Source organism: Lonchura striata, chromosome 1 (assembly GCF_050655825.1).
Source record: "Lonchura striata isolate lonStrDom1 chromosome 1, ASM5065582v1, whole genome shotgun sequence".
Classification (NCBI taxonomy): domain Eukaryota; kingdom Metazoa; phylum Chordata; class Aves; order Passeriformes; family Estrildidae; genus Lonchura; species Lonchura striata.
In genome coordinates this window covers 32,104,562-32,123,785 of record NC_140703.1, presented here as the reverse complement: position 1 = coordinate 32,123,785, position 19,224 = coordinate 32,104,562, and the positions used below count along the sequence as shown (strand labels likewise).

The window sequence follows — 19,224 nt, the reverse complement described above, 5'->3', positions numbered from 1 at the left end:
ATTTCAGGGGGTCTGACAATGATAAACAAACAGAGTCATCTTTTGATTCTGAGGATGGGTTCTTTTCCAAAGAAAAAGAAATGTCCCATTATTCTTGCTCTGTGAAGTTGGAATAGACCAGAGCACAGCAGAATGGAATATTAAAAAATAATTCCAGCTCAGCCTGAAACACATTAAGATGAATATAATTTATTAGAACATTTGATGAAAATGGCTGAATTTATCAGAGCTGTCAGAAAATCCCAGCTCAATCTTGTCCTCACACACACAGACTTTCAGAGTGGCCCTGGTAGAACTTGGTCAAAGTGAACAGGGGACAAACTTGGGCAGAGGAATTTTGGAGCAGACAAGCTACAGTGTGAAGGAGGGACATAACTAAGCCATTCTATGGCAGGGAGGAATCTGGAAAATGACAGAGACTTCCCTTTTGTCTCTGGAATGTGAAGAATGTTCCCACACTGAATTCATATCTCTCAGTTGCTGGAAATTGAGGCCAAGGTCAGCAATCCAATCCTGTTATTTTCCAAGCGTGCTACAAGCCCCGTAATTGTCATTCTCACACCCTTCTGCTATTATAGAGGTGCTTGTGCAAAGAGACCACTTTGAAAGAGAGACAGAGACATATCTGGGCTCATAAAATATCTCCTCTTTCTTTTTTTTTTTCTTTTGAATTGACATATGTTTAAAGGAAAGCTTTTGTCCATCAAGCTCTTTTTCAAGAGAGACAATTTTGTAGAGACAATGCTTGTGATTGGGCTGATGTTTACATTCAAGGAGAAAAGCAGAATTCTACTCTGCCCCCATTTGTTGTCTCTTCTTCTGGCCATACAGGAGACCACTTCGGACAAAGTGATGTCTTCAGGGTGATATTTACGTTAAGTCCACTTCTCTACAATTATACTGTGTCTCTTACAATTTTCAAGAGAACCAGCTAGGGAGAATGAAGGGGAAGATTTTAAGCAAAAAGGAAAGAGAGAATGACAGGTGCACTAGGCAATGGATGAAATATGACTAAATTGTGTTGACCTTTCAAAGAAGAGTAAAAAGGAAATATAGGAAGAGTTAGAAAATAAAGACATTCATTTCAGGACTGAAAAGAAATAAAGACATAACTCAGAGGTAAGGTAAAATGGATACAATTGAGAGATAGGGAAGAGATTCTAACCTGTAGTGGAGGAGAAGCAAAGGGAACCAGATTGTGTTTTTGTAAAACGGTGTTTGTGGTGACCTTTTCTGTGCTCCATAAACTATAAACCTGAGGGTTTAGTAAACATGGAAAGTCTTTCCGGAGATCTTTCATCCACTTTGCATCTCATTACCATCTCACACCACAAGTTAAACCATTGGTAGTTCAGTGGAAGCTCACACAGAACTAAATGAAGAACAGAATCATACAGTTTATGTATGTTTCCTGCACAGATATAGGAAAAACACGGACTAAGGTAGAGGAGCACTTGTGAAGCTTTGGAAGCATAAGACCTGAGAATGTACTAGCCATGCAGAAGAAGTAGGAGGCTCAGAGCAGATGTCCTAAAGGAGTGTCTATCTAACATAGAGTCAAAAAGAGAGGAAACTGTCTCTGAAGGCCTCAGCAGAAAATGGTACCTCAGAATGAGAGGAGATGATGTGCCAAAATGTGCTGGAAAATATCTCTTTAAGGGAACAGCAGTTAAATTTTACCAAAACAGGATGCGGTTTGACATTTACTCAGAAAACCTTTCTGATAACCCATCAGTGTCTCTTACCACAACACCTCCCCAGCTTCTCAGGACGTGCACAGGATGTGGCTTTCTGTTCGCCATTTTACACCTGGGCAGAAAAAGTGACACATAAACGATCTCATGAAAGCTGTTGGGTTTTTTGCCTCAAGTTATCACACAATCTTCTTGTTACTCAAGTCAACAGATGGGTCTGCATGTGCAGCTGCTCTTTCTGTTGTGCAACATACAAAAAAAAAAAAAAAAAAAAAAGATTTGTGGTTTTGGGGGAGTTGCCGACCTCCTTTTACAAGTTAAAAAAACTCTAGTGCTTTTTCTAGGCATCTCAAATCAGTAAATCAAGATGATAAAAATCATAGGCTTGTAGAAAAATTGATGGGAGGGAACTTCTGGAGGTGTCTCAATACAAATTCCTGTTCAAAACAGGGCTAACTCCAATGCTCCAACACATGTTGCTTAGAGCTTTGTCCACGTGATTTCTGAATATTTTCAAGGACAGAGATTTGACAAAATCTCCAAGAAACATTTTCCAGTGTGGAAGCATCATCAAGAGAAAGTACTTTTTATTTATTTATTATTAGAAAATACTAATCAGGGTTTACCTTGCTGCAGCTTCTTCCCACTTGATTCCACTGTGCCCCTCTAAGATTACAATTCTGGTTAGGCATTTGGAGTCATGCAATTACTAATCTTTTAGCCTTCTTCTCTGTATGCTGAACAAAATCCCTCAACCTCTCTTAGATTTCTTCCCCAGTCCCTTGATCATCTTAGTGACTGACCCTCTTCTGCACTCTACAGTTTTTGATACCTCTGTTGTACTGGGGCTGAGGCAGGACAGGAATGTGTGTGGACTAGAGAGGTGGTATTCCAGATGTAATCTCAAGAGTGCTTCAACATTTTAACTGCACCAAAAATGCAACTAGCGTTCACTGCTGAAAGGGTTTGCTGCCTATTCATGTTTAATTACTGTTCTGCAAAGTGGTTCTCCTAGCCAGTCAGCTGATATTTAAAGGATTCACATAAAAGTTCTTTTGCCTTTTCTTCAGGGATGTGCCTATAGTCCAATAATTCCCATCCCAATGAAGAAACACTGCACAATAATCACAAATTGGAAATTTCCTTTGAAGATCAGTATGGTTATCCTACATGCGTGGTAATAGTCCTTGGCCCTGCAACGTTTACAATATAATCTGACATATTTCAGACTGGAATAAGAATAATATCACAGTGTGTATTGCACTGTGCAATAATTGCACAGTGCATAATTATGGAATCTTCCCATTCTACATCCTTTATCTAAACCTTTCCAAAACTGGAAACACATTCTTATTATTATTCTTTATTTCAGAACTACCAAATTATGCAGGTGACTTTTATACACCACAAGAACCTTGCTTAGTGCTTTTTTGGTTTAAAACAATTTAAGATAATTTGTTACATTATCACCATGAAAGGCTTACACCAAAGAGTATCTCAGGCTATGACTAATCCCACGGCATCAATTATGCTATCTGGGACAATGGTGGTGATGGAAAGAGACTGGTAAGTCTTTTTGTGTGGCATGAAAGAGTCTTTATGGCAAACCAGAAATATTCTGTCAGAGAGAGGTTATACAGTATAACCTCTCATTCACATCCTGTTTTTTCATCCGTCTCTATTTTTTTTGTCTCCAAAATATGGATGCTCTCTCAGCTCACAGTCAGAAAGATCTATAAGACCCTGAGAAACATTGCAAAGTTGCATTGTATAAAAAAAGCCCTCAGAACTCAGCTGCAGAGAGAAGAAATGAACCAGATTAATATTGAATATTACTGCTTATTCAGTTGTGACAAAGGGATGTGAAGAGATAGATGTGACACACATAGTGGTATGGGATTCACTGTGCAGCCAAAAGTAAACTCCATAGTCAGAACAATTTCTGAACAAATGAAAATCTGCATGTTATTTTTTCTTGAATGTGAATTTATTCCAAGTTGCATACTACTTTGACTTTACACTTTTTACCCTCCATATACATTCAGTTTTTCAGGATTTTGTCTATGCACTTGCAGGCCATGGTAATGACTCCTCTTTTGTCATTTTAATCCAGTTTGTTGCATATTAGTTCTGTATAGATTCTATTTCTGCATCGTCTTTTGTTCAGACTCCTTTTCATCACCATTGAAAATGATAATTCTACAGTTTTCTTGTGATTAGGGTAATTAACCTTTCCCAGCACAGTGAAAAACATTGTGGTTCAGGAAGGAATGAGAGTGCACACAGAAGTCACTATCTCTAAAGTATTGCAGACTTGTGTATGTCAAGCAACTGTTCTGTTCCAGGTAAGAAAATATCTTAGAGACAATAACTTGTGGCTGCACCAACTACAATTTACATTTCCTTCATTTTACATCTGCATTTGATTAACTATCTTTATTGATTGTTCTGATATGGTGGAGGATAAACGGCTGAGCAGGAAAGAGGAGTTCAGCAATTAGCCTGCACTTCAAATACCTGTTTTGCCTAGATCTTATTTCTACCTATTCTTGCTCCACCTTCTCAGTAACATCTGGTTTGTGAGTAGGTGATTGCTATACACCCCCTTTTCTGGCGCCGAGAGCAGCTCCCTTTGGATGGAAGGTGCTGAAAGGGGAGAGGTTTATGTAAAGAAAGCAAATGACTTTGAAGTGTTGTGTCCAAACTACTGGCACAGAAATAGACAGCTGAGTGGTTCGACTTCACAGACAAAATGTCCAAATAGAATTCTGCAAGGTTTGGCCGGTTAGCTTGGAATCCAGCCGAAATGTCACCCTCTTGCTTTAGAGTTCCACCATAGGAATAATAAATCAATTGCATCGCCTTCCCTGGCTGCTGCAGATACCAGTACATAGAATTGTGATTATCATTTTGACTGCATTTCAGGGTAACGTTCTTATCTTCTCTCACCACAAGACTTGGGGTTTGGGTGATTTCGGCTCCTGTAAAACAGAACAAAACAAAAGCACAGTAAAACAAGTAAGCCATGTTCTCCCAGCAGCAGAGCAGATATTATGGCTCTACTGACTCCTTACTTGTTCTGAAGAAGTACATGGCCACACACAGAGCTGTCCACATCCTCATTTCTGCCTCAGGAGTCAGTGAACCTACCCCATATGACTTACATAGATCCGTTTCACCTGCTTCCCCTAAACCAATAGCAGATATCTCAGTAACACCTACATCTATGCTGAAAAACAAGCTCCTTCCTGCAAGATTTCAAGCAAACACTTTATTTGAAGTGCATGTGTTAAAAACACACAGAAAATTTCAAACTGAGTCATCGGGAGCCTTTTCATACTCTACCAATGACAATTGTGGTTTTATTTACCCTTGAATGTCTTTTTATAGTTTTTGATACTTTTTTCCAGAATAAACCAGAAAATGTTTAGTGCAACCAAATAATATGGTTTAATTTTTTATTGGTGGATGTTTTCTTCTGGAAAAAATACAATACCTATGCTCAGACCTTAATTTTTTTCTTCTTTCTCCACCTGTTAACTAGCATGCATGATACTGTTTTGGGAAGAGATTTTTATGGGAGTCTGTTGCAGCCTTAGCACAAAGAAGAATGAAGGAATACTGGGTTATTCCTGAAGTAAATATCTAATAATTTCTTGGCCAGCAGTACCTGTACTAATTATGTTATATGTATCTTGCAGGATCCAGAGTGATATCACTGATTCTGACACAAACTTTTAACCTGTATTGAGAAAACTGATTGCTGTCCCACAGTGGTATTTTGGAAGTACAATGGGAACCATCACAGTATTCATAATTTGCCATTTATAGCTTTGAAGTGTGGCCCCAGAGGCCAGTGCTCATATCAAGCAAGACAAGATCTGTCTTATATATATTCCTTCTTATTTAAGTGAAATGGTACCATCTGGTGGAGTGAGGGGTGTTTGCAGTGATCCTTAGAGAATTATTTTTCACAGATCTTCATTTTTGCTTTTTGCAGATATTAATGTAAAAGGGACTGGGACTAATATGCTAGAGATACATATGTCTGTTGTTAAACTGGAGACTGTGAAAAGCTGCATTGAAAGTGTTGACTCACAAGTACACAAGTTCTTTATCTGGACAAGAAAACTATCAGAGGTGATATTGAGAATGGGATTTCAAAAACATAATGCAGATGAAGAGGGGAACTAGTGTGTGTAGTAGTTGATGAAATTTCTAACTAGATACACTGTAAAAATTGTCCTAAGATCCAGGTAAATGGGTTGGGAAGAGAAACCTCTTTTCACTCAGAACACACTTTTCCTCTGGGTTTTACATGGTACAGCAGTCAGAGGGGGCTGTTAGAGGTAAAACCTTTCAGAACAGTATCTAGATTCAAATCCCATGTTGCTGTTTTGAGACAAGATCTGAATCCTGACAAACCAGCTCTCTAGTGCACTGTGTAGTAAGATATCACAAAGGGATTCATGACTAATTTTCTTCTACTGTATAAAAATAAAAACTTATAGCTTAAATTTCAGATTCTGTGGTCGATCAATAAATATTTAAGTATCTATTCAATAAATATTTATGTATTATTTAAGTACATATTCACTTAATACAAAGTGAAAGAATTTCAAGAGGAAAATATGACTCACAACATCCTGCTGCACGCCAGTGGTTAAGTCTAAGTGGTTAAGTGTGGGCAGTTGGAGGGAGAGACCTCATCACCTACTCCTGGCAGTGAGGTTGTTGGGTTGATCTTCCTGATGAAGCTGTAAAAATAAAGGTATCAAAATGTCTTGCTGGGGCACTCTAAGTATTACATGGCTGATAACCTATTCACCTATTCACCAATTCAGTGCTGTGATAGGCTTACTTTCTTCTTAATGGGAATGAACACATGTAACATGGGCTTCACTTTCAACAAATGTCATGATTAACCTTTTAGCTATGTTTTATTTTAATTTTTGTGTGACACTGAAATGACAAGATGTGGAAAAAGTTGTTACCAGCAACATTAGTAGAACTGATCCAGTAAATACTAATACATCTTCCAGAAAAAAAAAAATTACATTGTTAATTTTAAAAAAATTCAATTTCTTTTAAATACTGCTCTTTTTTTCTTTTTTTTTTTTTTAAAAAAAAAGTATTTGTTTGAATGCCCTGACTATTATCCTGTCAGTCAAAAAGACAAGATGAAATGTAGAAAACATACCCTTTTTTTTCTTTCTCAATTTTTCAAATTAATTTAAAAACTTAATTACATTTTTCACCTTCCAGTCATGAGTATCAGGAACATTTTACATGAGAGAATACTCACTCCTGTCTGCAAGCCAGCTGCTTCAGACTTATGTTGTCACATTATTTTTATTTGAGAAAGATATGATAATGGTATTTAGCATAATTTGCATGTTCTATAATCTCTTCTGTGGTCAGTTCAATTTCACACAGCACTTTTAGTGAGGATGAGTTACATAGAGAAGGATTTTGATGTGGGTTTCAGCATGAATTTCATAACATCCAGACATGTAAAAATATTTATCTCATAAATCAGAGGTCTCATAGCTCTCTCCATTGTCAGAAATATGAATGCTGCTATTATTCAGGGCTGAATTACAGGTTTTCTTTCAGAAGATCCCAAACTTTTTAAGGATGTCTCTGTTTCAGAGCCCTGTGAGCTGCTCAGGGAGAGTCATGGAAGTTTCAGCACAGCACAAAATTGTTGTCATTGCAGTTAAGCCACTGGCAATGTAGGTTTGGTGCTGTAGCACTCCTACTCAGATCTAGAATTTCAATCCTTTTTTTTTTTTTTTTTTTTTAGGATGGCTACTTTGTGGTGGTTTTTTTTTGGGGTTTTTTTTTTGAGATTTTGTTTGTTTGTTTGTTTTTGTAGGTTTTTTTTTCCATTTTAACCAGTTCTAAATTCTTTTTGCAAATATAATGGAATTAAGGAATTGACTGTTTATCACAGGAACATCCATTGGTGAGGGTGGAAGGGAAAGAAACTGGCCTACTGACAGAAACTTAGTCTGTTCAGCTACTCACAGTGAGAGTAAAGGAGATTATTTTTTGTTGTTGCAGGACCTGCATGTACTTGGTCATACAGAAGGTTCCTGGCACTGTAGTGCACCCCAGTGTTTTGGGGTCTCCTTTTTTTCTCATAAAGTGTTTTTATACTCACTCTAAAGTTCCACTTGTTTTGCTGCCTGCACTAAAACAGTCTGTCTCGACTCCCTGAACTGGTTGTTGGAAGCAGTAAATGCAAGATTGTCTCTGTGCCCCTCCTGGTGGAGAATCAGAGAATCCACCTGAAAAAGAAGGAACGAGGGAAGGAGTAAAACAAACAAAATAAAGAAACAAACAAAACCAGAAGAAGGAGAAAGTCTTCTCATGCACAGCAGATAATTTCTTGCATTTTATCATTATTTTTATTAATTTTATCAGTGAATGTCAATATAAAAAAACAAACAATGGCTACCCAAGCATCTTTCTTTCCTTAAACATCACTGATCTCAGATAATTTTCCTTCTTCCAGGCAGATAAAAGCTACAGACCGGTTGAATCACATACCATTGCAGATATTCTGTCTTCCACTGCCATTTGTCTTAAGTTTATCCCTAATTTGCTCCAGAATTTGCATACAACACTCTTACAGATTACTTCCATTCTCCCCTCTTCCCATCTTCTCGCTTTTCCTCTTCCTCAGTTAAAACTCATCATTTCTAAACAAGTTTTCTGTGCCTGTGTTCTGTGCCCTTTTGCATCAGGGCCTGCCAAACCTCACAGCTCTGATCAGACTGTACTTTTGTTAGCCTTCAGATAACAAAGCAACCTTTTAAAATTTCCATTATTAGATATTCAAATGACTACTTTTTGTCATCTTGTGAGTGTTTAAGAACACAAGAAACTCTCAGGCTTCCCCCACCCACTCATCTGGTCTATATAACCTCATCGTGCAAATTCTACCCTCTGTTCTTTCAATCACACAAGCAGAGTGAGAGGAATTATACTGAAAGCCTTCCTCTGTTTGGCAATCAACACTAGAATAAAGCACATTCTCACATTTATCCAGGTTTAGTCTTTCATATCACACTACTCAGAAGCCATTAATATCCTGTCCTGCAGGACTGATGCTTCCTTGGGCAGCTGACCACAACTCCTATTAGTCTGCCTCCAGTTTTAGCTGCTGGCATCAAGCATGTTGCAGCTCTACTGACCTTTGGCTTCTCACTAATAACACAGCTTGTGAGTGCCTTAGAAAGGAGAGCCAGTGGGAGAACAGGCAGCATTAGGAGTGGAATAGTAAAACAGAAAGTTTGGCATAAAGCTAAGTCCTCTTGTCTCTTAACAATGCAACTACTTTGCTGAGAGGGAAGATAGAACTGGAAATAGCAGGCAGGAGATCAACAGGTGTATTACCTCAGCCAGAAGAGAGAGAGGTGGAGGCTGAAATAAAGACAATAGAAAGTTAGGGAAGGGATGTTTAGTCTACTTTTAATGTTGTGGACCAAGATGCAGCAATTACAGCTGCTTGTCCTTCACCTAAGCAATGCTTAACACTCAAGGTATTGATTTTGAGTATATTTGCTTTCAATGCAGTCAATAAAATACTTTGCAGAGGAAGCAAAAGCTACAGACCCCTAAATTCTCATGTAAGTAAAGAAGCATGTTTACAGCACAGCTGCAAATAAAACCTAAAGGATGCTGGCTGCCACACATTCTTGAGTAGAAGATACTGCTCATTAACTATTCAACAGTATACTGAAAAACCAAGGAAAGAAGACAAGTCAGCAAAACCTTAAAACGAGCCTGAAACTGTATGTTATCACATGGTGATAGAAGTATTTAATTGCAGAGTTTTCTTTCTGGCACATCTGTACAAAATCTCACATATAACCATCAAACAAAATTAATTTCTTTGCCAATCTTATCCATATGATTAAAAAAACCCAACAAAGCATTTGACTTTGCAAACAACATAAAAATAACACATAGCCAGGCAGTGAATAAAGTGAGAGTCACACACAGCAGGACCAAGAAACACAGCTTGTATTTTATAATGCTAGCAGGACTGTATGGGAGAAGGAAGAAATTTTTCTGGCTGATGGCACGACAACACAGAGGTATAACTCTACAGTATTTAAGGTAGTCTTAATTTATGCTATAACTATATATATTTGGTAATAGGATGTAATTGAGAAAGAGTACTATTATTTCTATGTCTGTCACAACTATCCATTTTTTCACTGTTCAGATGATTCCAAAAATATTATTACATAGCGGCTAAAATTACCGAGAAGCTGATTCTGTGAACAGTTAAACATGGAGGAGAAGGGAGGCTGAATCTGAGTGACATTAATAACGTTTTGGTTTTTTTTGTTGTTTGTTTTTTTTTTAGTTTGAGGAGCATGATCTATCAGGCCACTTTCACTGTGCAACAATGTACACAAACCCTGTTATATTTCAGAATTCTTATCACATCCTGAGAAAATAACTCATGCAGTTAGTTATACTTGCTTGAACACACTTCTTCTCTGGGAAAGAAGATGGGAATAATAAATAACAGTAAAGCCCATAAGCACCTTTGTGGTGATATTTGATGTTGTGTTGGTAATCAAGTACTTCTTGCAAGAAAAAAATCTCACAACACGCTTTGGTTGGATCTGTCCTTATCTCAACCCTTCGTGTCCCACTTTAGCAAAAAAGGACTGTTGTGGGTTTAAGCTCAGCTGGAGATGAAACAGCAACATGGCCACTCACCCCCCTCCTTTTCCCTCCACATCTCCCCTGATGGAATGGGGAAGAGAATCAAAGTAAAACTTGTATGTTGAGATAAGAGCTGTTTAATAATTGAAAATAAAGTCAAATATAATAAAAATGAGTATTAGTAATAATGAAACAAATGAGTGATGCACTCACAATTGCAATGCAATTGCTCACCACAGTCTGACCAATGCCAGACCTCACTTCCCAACCCCAGACTGGCTGTGGTTCCAGTTTAAATACTGGGCATTACTTTGGTCAGTTTGGGTCCACTGTCCCAGCTATGCTCCCTCCCAGCTTTTGTGTACTTTCTCACTGGCAGAGCATGAGTCATGGAAAAAGACAGAAGTCCTTGACTCAGGATAAAGCAAAAAACCAAAACATTAGTGTGTTACCAATACCATTCTCTTTCCAAATCCAAAATGCAGCACTGCAGCAGCTAGGAAGGAAATTAACTCTACCCCAGCTGAAACCAGGACAATAAAGTACAGATAAACGCTACTATTCCATTTGAAAACTTGAGTATCTAGACTTTTTCATAAAGAAGGATAAAGGATTTTCAATAAGCATTGATAAATGTCCACCATGAAGATATATGTGAGCTTCTCCATGCTTTAACACTATTGACTTTAATAAATATACTTGAATCCAAAGAAAAACCCTTATTAGATTTTCTTTACAAGCTTTTGAAGCTTTTTAGTGAAGCTAAAAAAGAGTTTGGAGAGCAATGTGATTATAGAATGAACCTATGTTGATGTACATGCAAAATGCGGTAACACAATTTTCTCTCAAACTGTGATATAAAGTTAGTATCAAATATATGCAGACAAATTGGAATATAAAATAATAGAAATCAATTAATCTCTTATTTCTGCAGTTATATATGATGATTTAAGAAGAACTAGGCTGAATTTGTCATAGCAGTAGGGCTAAAGGATATTTTCCTATTTATATTATTCACTATAGTTAAACTTGAATTAAGATACTCTAAAAGAAAGCAGAAGACAAAGTTTATTTATGTTAAAAATTGGGTATAATTTTCACGAAGATCCACAAACCCCAGAGGTTTATGCCTAAAAAGGAGGCAGAGGAGTCCTTCAGCTTTATTTGAATAAAGGGGGAGAGGCACTGGGGCACACACCCGCAGGGTTTTCTCTCTCCAGGTTTCGGGGCTGCAGCCTCCCTTGTTCCTAAACTCCCGGCCGCACGTGTCCCCCTTCCTTTCCCCATTGCTGAGGGGTTAGGGAGGTACAGCCTTCCCGAGCTGCCCACCACATCTTCCCCCTTGAGCCTCCTGTTTTCCCAAAGCTCAGAGGTTCAGGCTTGTGCAGACCCGGGGCTGTTTCAGAGCCAAGGTGCCAGGGCTCTGCAACAAACCGGCTCCCCTAAGCCAGCAGAGACATTCAGACCTGTTTCAAAGATGTTAACACCCATACCTTCACCCATCAAACTGTGTGTAAAGACTTTCGTTTTTCTCTCATAAAGCAGACCAGGGAAGATGTTATTTATAGCCTTGTTTTTTCTACTTGAAAATTTTCAACATTTTTCTGTCCCTAAAACAAGTTCCTATGCATTATTTACCCTTTAGTTTTCCTCAATCGGAGGGAAAATGTCAAGTCTCTCTAGAAAAGACTGCAGATGGAACAGCATTAAGACACACTCAATGTTGTCAGGTGCTGTCAAATTAAATGTCTGGCCATGATCCATTAGGATAGCTCAAATTTACAGAATAAAATACCTGTGATCTAAATTTTATTTCATAAACTCATAAAGAAATGCAGCCAGTGGCTGTAAAACAGGGACTCAACCCCCTTTTGCCTAGACTAGTCTATCACAGAAATTCACTTATTCAGCATTTAAATCAGGTGGTTTGAAATCTTAGAACACATAATTGTTAATTTGTGCCCTTACAAGGAAAAAAGAAATCAATTCATCATCTAGCCGAAAGTGAAATGTTCATCCTTCCTCTTCCATCACGCTTTGGGCATCCCCCGTGAAACACCGGCAAGCACGGAAGTCCCAGCAATGCAGCTGCTATTGTGTCTGCTCCAAATGCACTCTGAGGAAGCTGATGGTTTTATATCTTCCATCCTGAAGGTTTGGTCTAAACCATTTTCATAAATCAGCAGATTGTGCAGAAGATGGCAGAGGAGAGGATGGCTGCAGGTGACAGTGGCTCCGTAATGGCCCTTTGCCCCTTTCTGGGCACCTGTCCTGCCCACTGGTGCTCTCTCTTTGACCCAGTGTCTGCCCCCAGCATTCATCAGGCCCCAGCACGAGCTGTGCCAGCCAGCTCCCGAGCAGGATTTTAGTGAACAGGCACAATGCCTAAACAAGATTTAAGAACAACCTGTTCCCTATTCATTAATAAAATCTCCGTGCAGGGTGAGTCCAAAGAAATTGTCCCTCCCACACACAATTAAACTGATTGTGAGCTGATCCTATTTCCCCTTCCCCTAGGGCATGAACACACTTGAAGGCTCACCTCTCCATGGATTTCTCACTGATGAGCATTCCTTAGACTGAGGTGGATGAACCACATTCCGTACATCCTGAAAATGCAGATTTTAAGAACAGTCTCAAGGAGAAGGCAGTGTTACATTCTCCAGTGAATCTTATTTTTATATGTAACACACCAATGAAAAAACGCACAAAATTTATCAGAGATACTGGGAAAAAAATCAGAAAAAAACCTTTTGATTAAGAAAGAAGAATTTCAAAGAATTTTCTGTGAAACTTGGGAGTAATTGTACTTGTGATCTGAAAAGACTTTACTAATGAAAAGATCCTTTTTCATTCGGCTTCCAGGATTAACAAAAGGTAAACAGCCCGTATTTATCAGGAAGCAGCCCGGGGCACCTCCCTTGAGAGAGGGTGGGAAGTGCCAGCTGAAACCAGCCCAGCTCTGCCCGGCCCGTAAAGAGCTCTGTGTTTTCATGTGTTTTTAGCGTGAGACTCCAGGCACCAGTAACACATCTCTGGTGTTGCTAAAAACGGGACCACACTCCCGGTACTAAAAGTGATTTCAGCATGTATTATTAAAATAAAAAAACCTAAAGCAAGGGGGCCCACAGGCTGAGCAGGAGCTGAGCTGGGTCTTCGGAGCAGCCATGTCCCTGATGTTCTAGGTGCAGCGGCGCAAGGTTCAGTGGGTCAGAAGCCCCCTTTTTATCCTGATTGTTTGGGATTTTTGAGGTTTTTTTGGTTTTTTTTTGTTTTTGTGGTTTTGTTTTTTTTTTTTGGGGGGGGGGGTTTGGTTTTGTCTCTTTTTTCTTTGGCTGTTTGGTTGGTTTTTTTGTTTTTTTTTTTTTTTTTTTTTTTTTTTTGGATCCTTCGTTTCGTATGAAGGTTTAAGGCGCTAGATTGGCCCATTACACGATATGCTGAGTCCCGTATTTCTGACAACTACCCCGTTAAACCCCTTTTACCATAACCAAACAACAATACACGCTCAACAGCTATCAACTATTTTACAGTAGTTTCTAACCTGTTTTTAACAGGTGTCAGTGCTGCTAAAACTCTGTGTGCTCTCCGCAGCTGCCTCTTTGTGGGATGCTCGCACTGTCCTAGCGGCGCACAGCTGGGAAAGCTTCCCCACGGACTGGCTGCTTCTTCATGGGAATGCAGCCACTGCGGCTCTCCAAGAAGCTGGACTGATGATCCCTGGAGCTGAAAAACTAAACCGGGAGGCTACCAAAAGGTCTGACAGCACTCACCTGAAAGAAGGAGGACAAAAGGAAAAAATTGTTAAAAATAGGTTAGTAACTATTGTAAAATGGTTGATAGTTGTTAAGCATGTACTGTTAGTTTGGTTGTGGTAAAAGGGGTTTAAAGGGGTAGTTGTCAGAAATGCGGTACTCTATGTACCATAATACACCTAAGTACAGTGCACTGCCCCCAGCGAAATGAGCCAGCCTGGACAGAAATGTAATGGGCCAATCTAGCGCCCTAAACCTTCATGCAAATGAAGGATCAAAAAAAAAAAAAAAAAAAAAAAAAAAAAAAAAAAAAAAAACCACAAAAACAAAACAATCCAAAGGGACAAAAAAACAGGATAAAAAGGGGGCTTCTGACCCACTGAACCTTGTGCTGCTCCACCTGGAACATCGCTGCCCAGAAGACCCAGCGCTGGCGCTGCAGCATCCTCGATGGGAATGCTCCTGCTCAGCCCCCTTTTTTTTTTACAATAAATGCTGAAATCACTTTTAGTACTGGGAGTGTGGTCCCGTTTTTAACAGACACACCTCTTGGTCCTGACAGCTCCAGTGTGTTCTTGCATTCGGCAGCTGTAAAGAGAAACAACAGCAACCACATCAGCATTTTCCTGTCCTGCAACTGCACTGATGTCAGCAAGAGATATCAGGCACTTGGAAGCCAGATGCTCTATCTGTTGCCTGGATTCTATTTTTCCCTACAAAACCTCCCTTTTTCCAGTCTCCATTAATTAAGTTGTCTGGATTTGTTATTTGGTTATGCTGTGGACTCTCCCTTTATTCCCAGTTCCCCCCTTTTAAATTATTTTTTTCAATTTCCTGAAAAATCTGAAGTTAATACTTTACCTATGGTGATTTATTCAACATTCCACTTCCACTGAATAATTTTATAAGAGAATTACTGACAAACTGGTTATGAAATTGGTCCTATTTTCCTTGAGTATTCCTTTTATGAGTTATGTTCCATCTTTGAAAGAAGAGATAAATGCACCTTAAACATGAATTTATGTTCTTTACATTTTTTTCACATTAATTTCTGTTCTTTACAATTTTTCACATTAATTTATTTTCTTTGAGTATAGGATGCTGAACCCTGAACCAACTGCATGAACCTCTTTGCATGTGGCAGCTTCCTCTCCTTTTAAATGATTGGCTCAAAACATTTATTGATTTAGTCTTGCTCAGGCAGTAGCTCAGTCCAGGAAAATGAAGAATTTCAGCAGTTCATTAAAAAGCACTTCATATGAAGGGAATGACAGAAAGTCAGTAGGTAGAAATAGCAGACTGCCTGATTAGACCAGCACAGACTCATTGTGAGGCAGATTGACACAGGCTGTGTTTTAGGATAAATGTGAATGAAAAAGAAAAATGGACTTGTAGAAAGCAAAAGACAGGTAATTTGGGATTAAGTCTGTCCCTAGGACACTGAGGTAGAAGCAAGGCATTAGGCTAGTTTGTTTATGGAGAAAAAAGCAAACCCACCTTACTGTGAGCCAAACAGCTTTACTTTCTTTACAGGCCACAGTTTAATAACTGACCCTCAAATACAGTCTTGCATTTATCTGAAGTCACAGCATTTTCTTGAGCTAGAGAAATCTTAGTCAAAGATGCAGACTTGCAGTTACAGACAGAAATCATTCAGCCACATCCTTGTTCATCTTGTTGAATGTGAAACCAGAAAGCACCTCACTGCAAGCAGCCTTCATTATCTGCTTTAGGAGAAGTGTCCTCTTTCCTCTTCCTCACCTGCATTTTGTGCCCAGGAAAGCTATTTGCTATGTCCTCTCTGAGCAGACACATAATCAGCTGTAATGAAACAACAACTGTACCACACATTTTGAATGTACACTATTTATTTATTTATTTGTTTGTTTGGATGACCTGTCCAACCTTGCTGCAAAGCACAGCAGCAAGTTCCTAGTTTTTTTCTTTCCCCCCCCCCCCCCCGCAACTCTTTATTATTCACTTGATTATACTTCATCAAAACTGTTCATCTTTTTTAATGCAGCAAGTAAACTGCAGTACAGGTGAGATCCCACCATATATGGGTCAGTCCTTACAAGCCTGGCTCTAATTGATAGACCTTGCAGAAGTAGTGCCATGACACTTTCCATAAAACTTACAGTTTGTTTCTTTTTAAGATGACATTTCCCTGCTCTTGCCTGTACGAGGACTGATTTATTGTCTCAGTAATGCTAATGGGATCTGAGAAAAATGTCTGTATTTTGGCAATGTAACATAGCCACTTGTGTCAGTGACAGAAATCTTAAGCTGGCCTTTCCTGAATGACACTCTGCCTTTAAAATGCTCTCAAGCATTTATGCATCAATCCAGTGGTCACTAAGAAGGAGAGAAAGCCTTTAGAGAGCCAGCAGAAGACTGCCAACATGAGAACAACTGATTTGTAAATATGGTCCCTAAAAGATCTCTGGGGCTTTTTTCTAACAGCAAATGCAAGGCAGAATCTGCAGGGCAATGGTGCATCTCACCCATCTTACCAACAACACAGGTGAAGACCTGCTCACGACATAGCTTAGACAAGTGATGTGTGCTGATATTTGAGTTTAAATACAGCTTTTGGGGCAAGGGGCAGAAACTGCATTCTTGAAGAGTGCAGGTGAGCTTGTCTAGAACAATTGAAGCTTACTGATGCTCTCGGGAATCTGACTGTCTTGGCTGAAGCAGTACAGCTTCAACATGCTTTACCGAGGAAATCATAGACTTGGAAAAAAAATACTTACTTCAACCACATGTAGCATGACACAGTGTCAGTAGGATAATGATGACTTTAAACAGCGAGGACCTACTGCTTCAAAATACTTTCTGCAGCAGAGAAAAGCCCATCAGGGTAGTAGTTAATGATTAGTGATCAGTCACAGTCACTTAGAATTCATGAGTATCCCTGAAATGCTAGAGATTAGGTAGGTGGTTTCAAATTACTTTCCCTACTGAGTTCAGTACCTTGAACTGTGCAGTGCTAGTGAAGACCCAAAAAAGGAGAGGGCTGTGTTATGTGTAGTATAAATAATTCACGACATTTCTAGTATGATACATGTGATATTGAATATTTGTTGGATTATACGCCTTTGTATTGGGATTCCCTCCCCACCCTCGCAGGCGAGACCTGGTGTATATTAGAACCCGATTTACACGTAAAAGGATGTGGCTCGGCCGGGAGGTGGGGATGGGCCATGTCTGGAGAGATACTGGGGGACCCCAGGCGCTGATCATTGTGTGAACGACCCGAGATGGATATCATGGAAATCCTCGGGCAGATCCATGTGAATGCAGCGTTCTCGTAAACTTCAGCAAGGGATTCACCAACTCCTGACACTGAATTGTTCTTCTTCATCACCGAAAAAGAAAATCTTATTAACCCATGGACTCTGAATAGAAGAAAAGACTGACTGCCGAAATCTTGGCCTCAGGCGGAATTTTCCCTATAAAAACCGCGTGTGCCAGGATGGAGGTGTGTGGGCTTAGAGGAAAACCTCTGCTGAGGCTGACTTCTTGTTGCACACCCAGCGCCGACCCCGGGCTCGGCACTGTACTTTCCTTGTGGCTGGCTAGATCGAATTTGACTGCAAAATAAATATTTTACTTTTGCATTTTAATTTGGCTGGACAAATTTTCGTTTATAACAGCTAGTACTATCTCAAGTTTTCATGATTTTTGGTTGGGGTTTTATTTTTGTTGGGTTTTTTTTTGGGGGGGGGGTGGGTTTTTTTGGGGGTTTGTTTGTTTGTTTGTTTGTTTGTTTGTTTGTTTGTTTTTAGTTTTTTTTTATATCACGGGATTTCTAACATCTGCCCACCGATGCTTTTATACGCCCGGCTCCGCTAAGCGCGAGGGCCGAGGCTGTGCGCTGGGTGCAGTGCCGGCTGCGGCCGCCGGGCGGCACTGCTGAGGCGCGGAACCGCCCGGGGACCGCACGGCCACGGCCACGGCCGGAGCCCCCCGAGAAATGCTACACCCGGACACCGCATCTTCAGCCCGAGGAAAAATGTATTACTTGCTCTCAAACGCGTTCGCCGGCTCTCTATTCTCCTGAGCTCTAGTTCAAAATTACACTCCCTATGCCACGTTTTTATCCTTTCATACCTTTTCACAAGTCTTAGTCCTCTGTGTTCACAGCCTGGACTCTAATAGGTGCAAACTGAGGGATGAGAGGCTGGAGAGCCCTATAGAAAAGGATATGTGGGTTTGGGTTGATGGCAAGTGGAACATGAGTCAGCAGTGTCCCGGCAGCCAAAAGGGCTAACTGGGTCCAGGGGTGCATCAGGCACAGCATCACCAGCCCAGCAAGAGAGGGGATTGTCCTGCTCTGCTCTGCATTGATGTGACCTCACCTCAAGTTCTGTGTGCAGTTTTGGGCACCACAACGTAAAAGGAACATCAGATTATTACAGTGTGTCCAGAGAAAGGCAACCAAGATGATGAAAGGTCTCCAGAGACAGAGGTCACTTGGTTTGTTCAGCCTAAAGAGGGTTAGGAGTGACCTACAGCTTCCTCATGGGGTAAATAGAGTGGGAGGTGCTGATCTTCTGTCTTTGGTAACCAAAGATTGAACACAAAGAAATCTAGAACCATTAAGGTTGAAAAAGACCTTTAAGATCATCAAATCCAACCTTAAACCAAATGCTGCCAAGTTTGTGTCTAAGACATGTCCCTAATTGCCACATTTGCACGTCTTTTAAATGACTCCAGGGATGGTGACTCATCCACTTTCCTGGACAGCCTGTTCCAGTATTTGATAAACCTTTTGGTGAACAAATCTTCCTTAATTTCCAATCTAAACCTGCCCTGGCACAACTCGAGATTGTTTCCTCTTGTCCTGTTGCTTGTTACGTGGAAAAATACTCACCCCCACCTGGCTACACCCTCCTTTCAGATAGATGTGGTGTGCTAAGGTCCCCCTGAGCCCCCTTTTCTCCAGGCCAAACAACCCCAGATGCCTCAGCAACTCCTCACAGGACTTGTGCTGCAGACCCTTCACCAGCTCTGTTGCCCTTCTCTGGACTTGCTCCAGCACCTCTCTCTTGTCTTGAGGGGCCCAGCACTGAAGACAG

The 19,224-nt window shown here is 40.0% G+C and overlaps 1 long non-coding RNA gene across 2 annotated transcripts; it reads right to left on the bottom strand.

The window, feature by feature from the left end:
- Positions 1-4,541: 4,541 nt before the first annotated feature.
- LOC144248878 (uncharacterized) lies at positions 4,542-13,922 on the bottom strand. 2 transcript variants are annotated; one of them, XR_014958571.1, is made up of 5 exons: positions 13,136-13,922; positions 12,928-12,994; positions 7,861-7,987; positions 6,335-6,451; positions 4,542-4,675 (listed from the first exon to the last, which is right to left on the bottom strand). It is a non-coding gene; the product is annotated as an uncharacterized LOC144248878 (long non-coding RNA). The 2 variants fall into 2 exon arrangements; XR_014958570.1 differs by having other exon boundaries at positions 12,928-13,921.
- Positions 13,923-19,224: the final 5,302 nt, after the last annotated feature.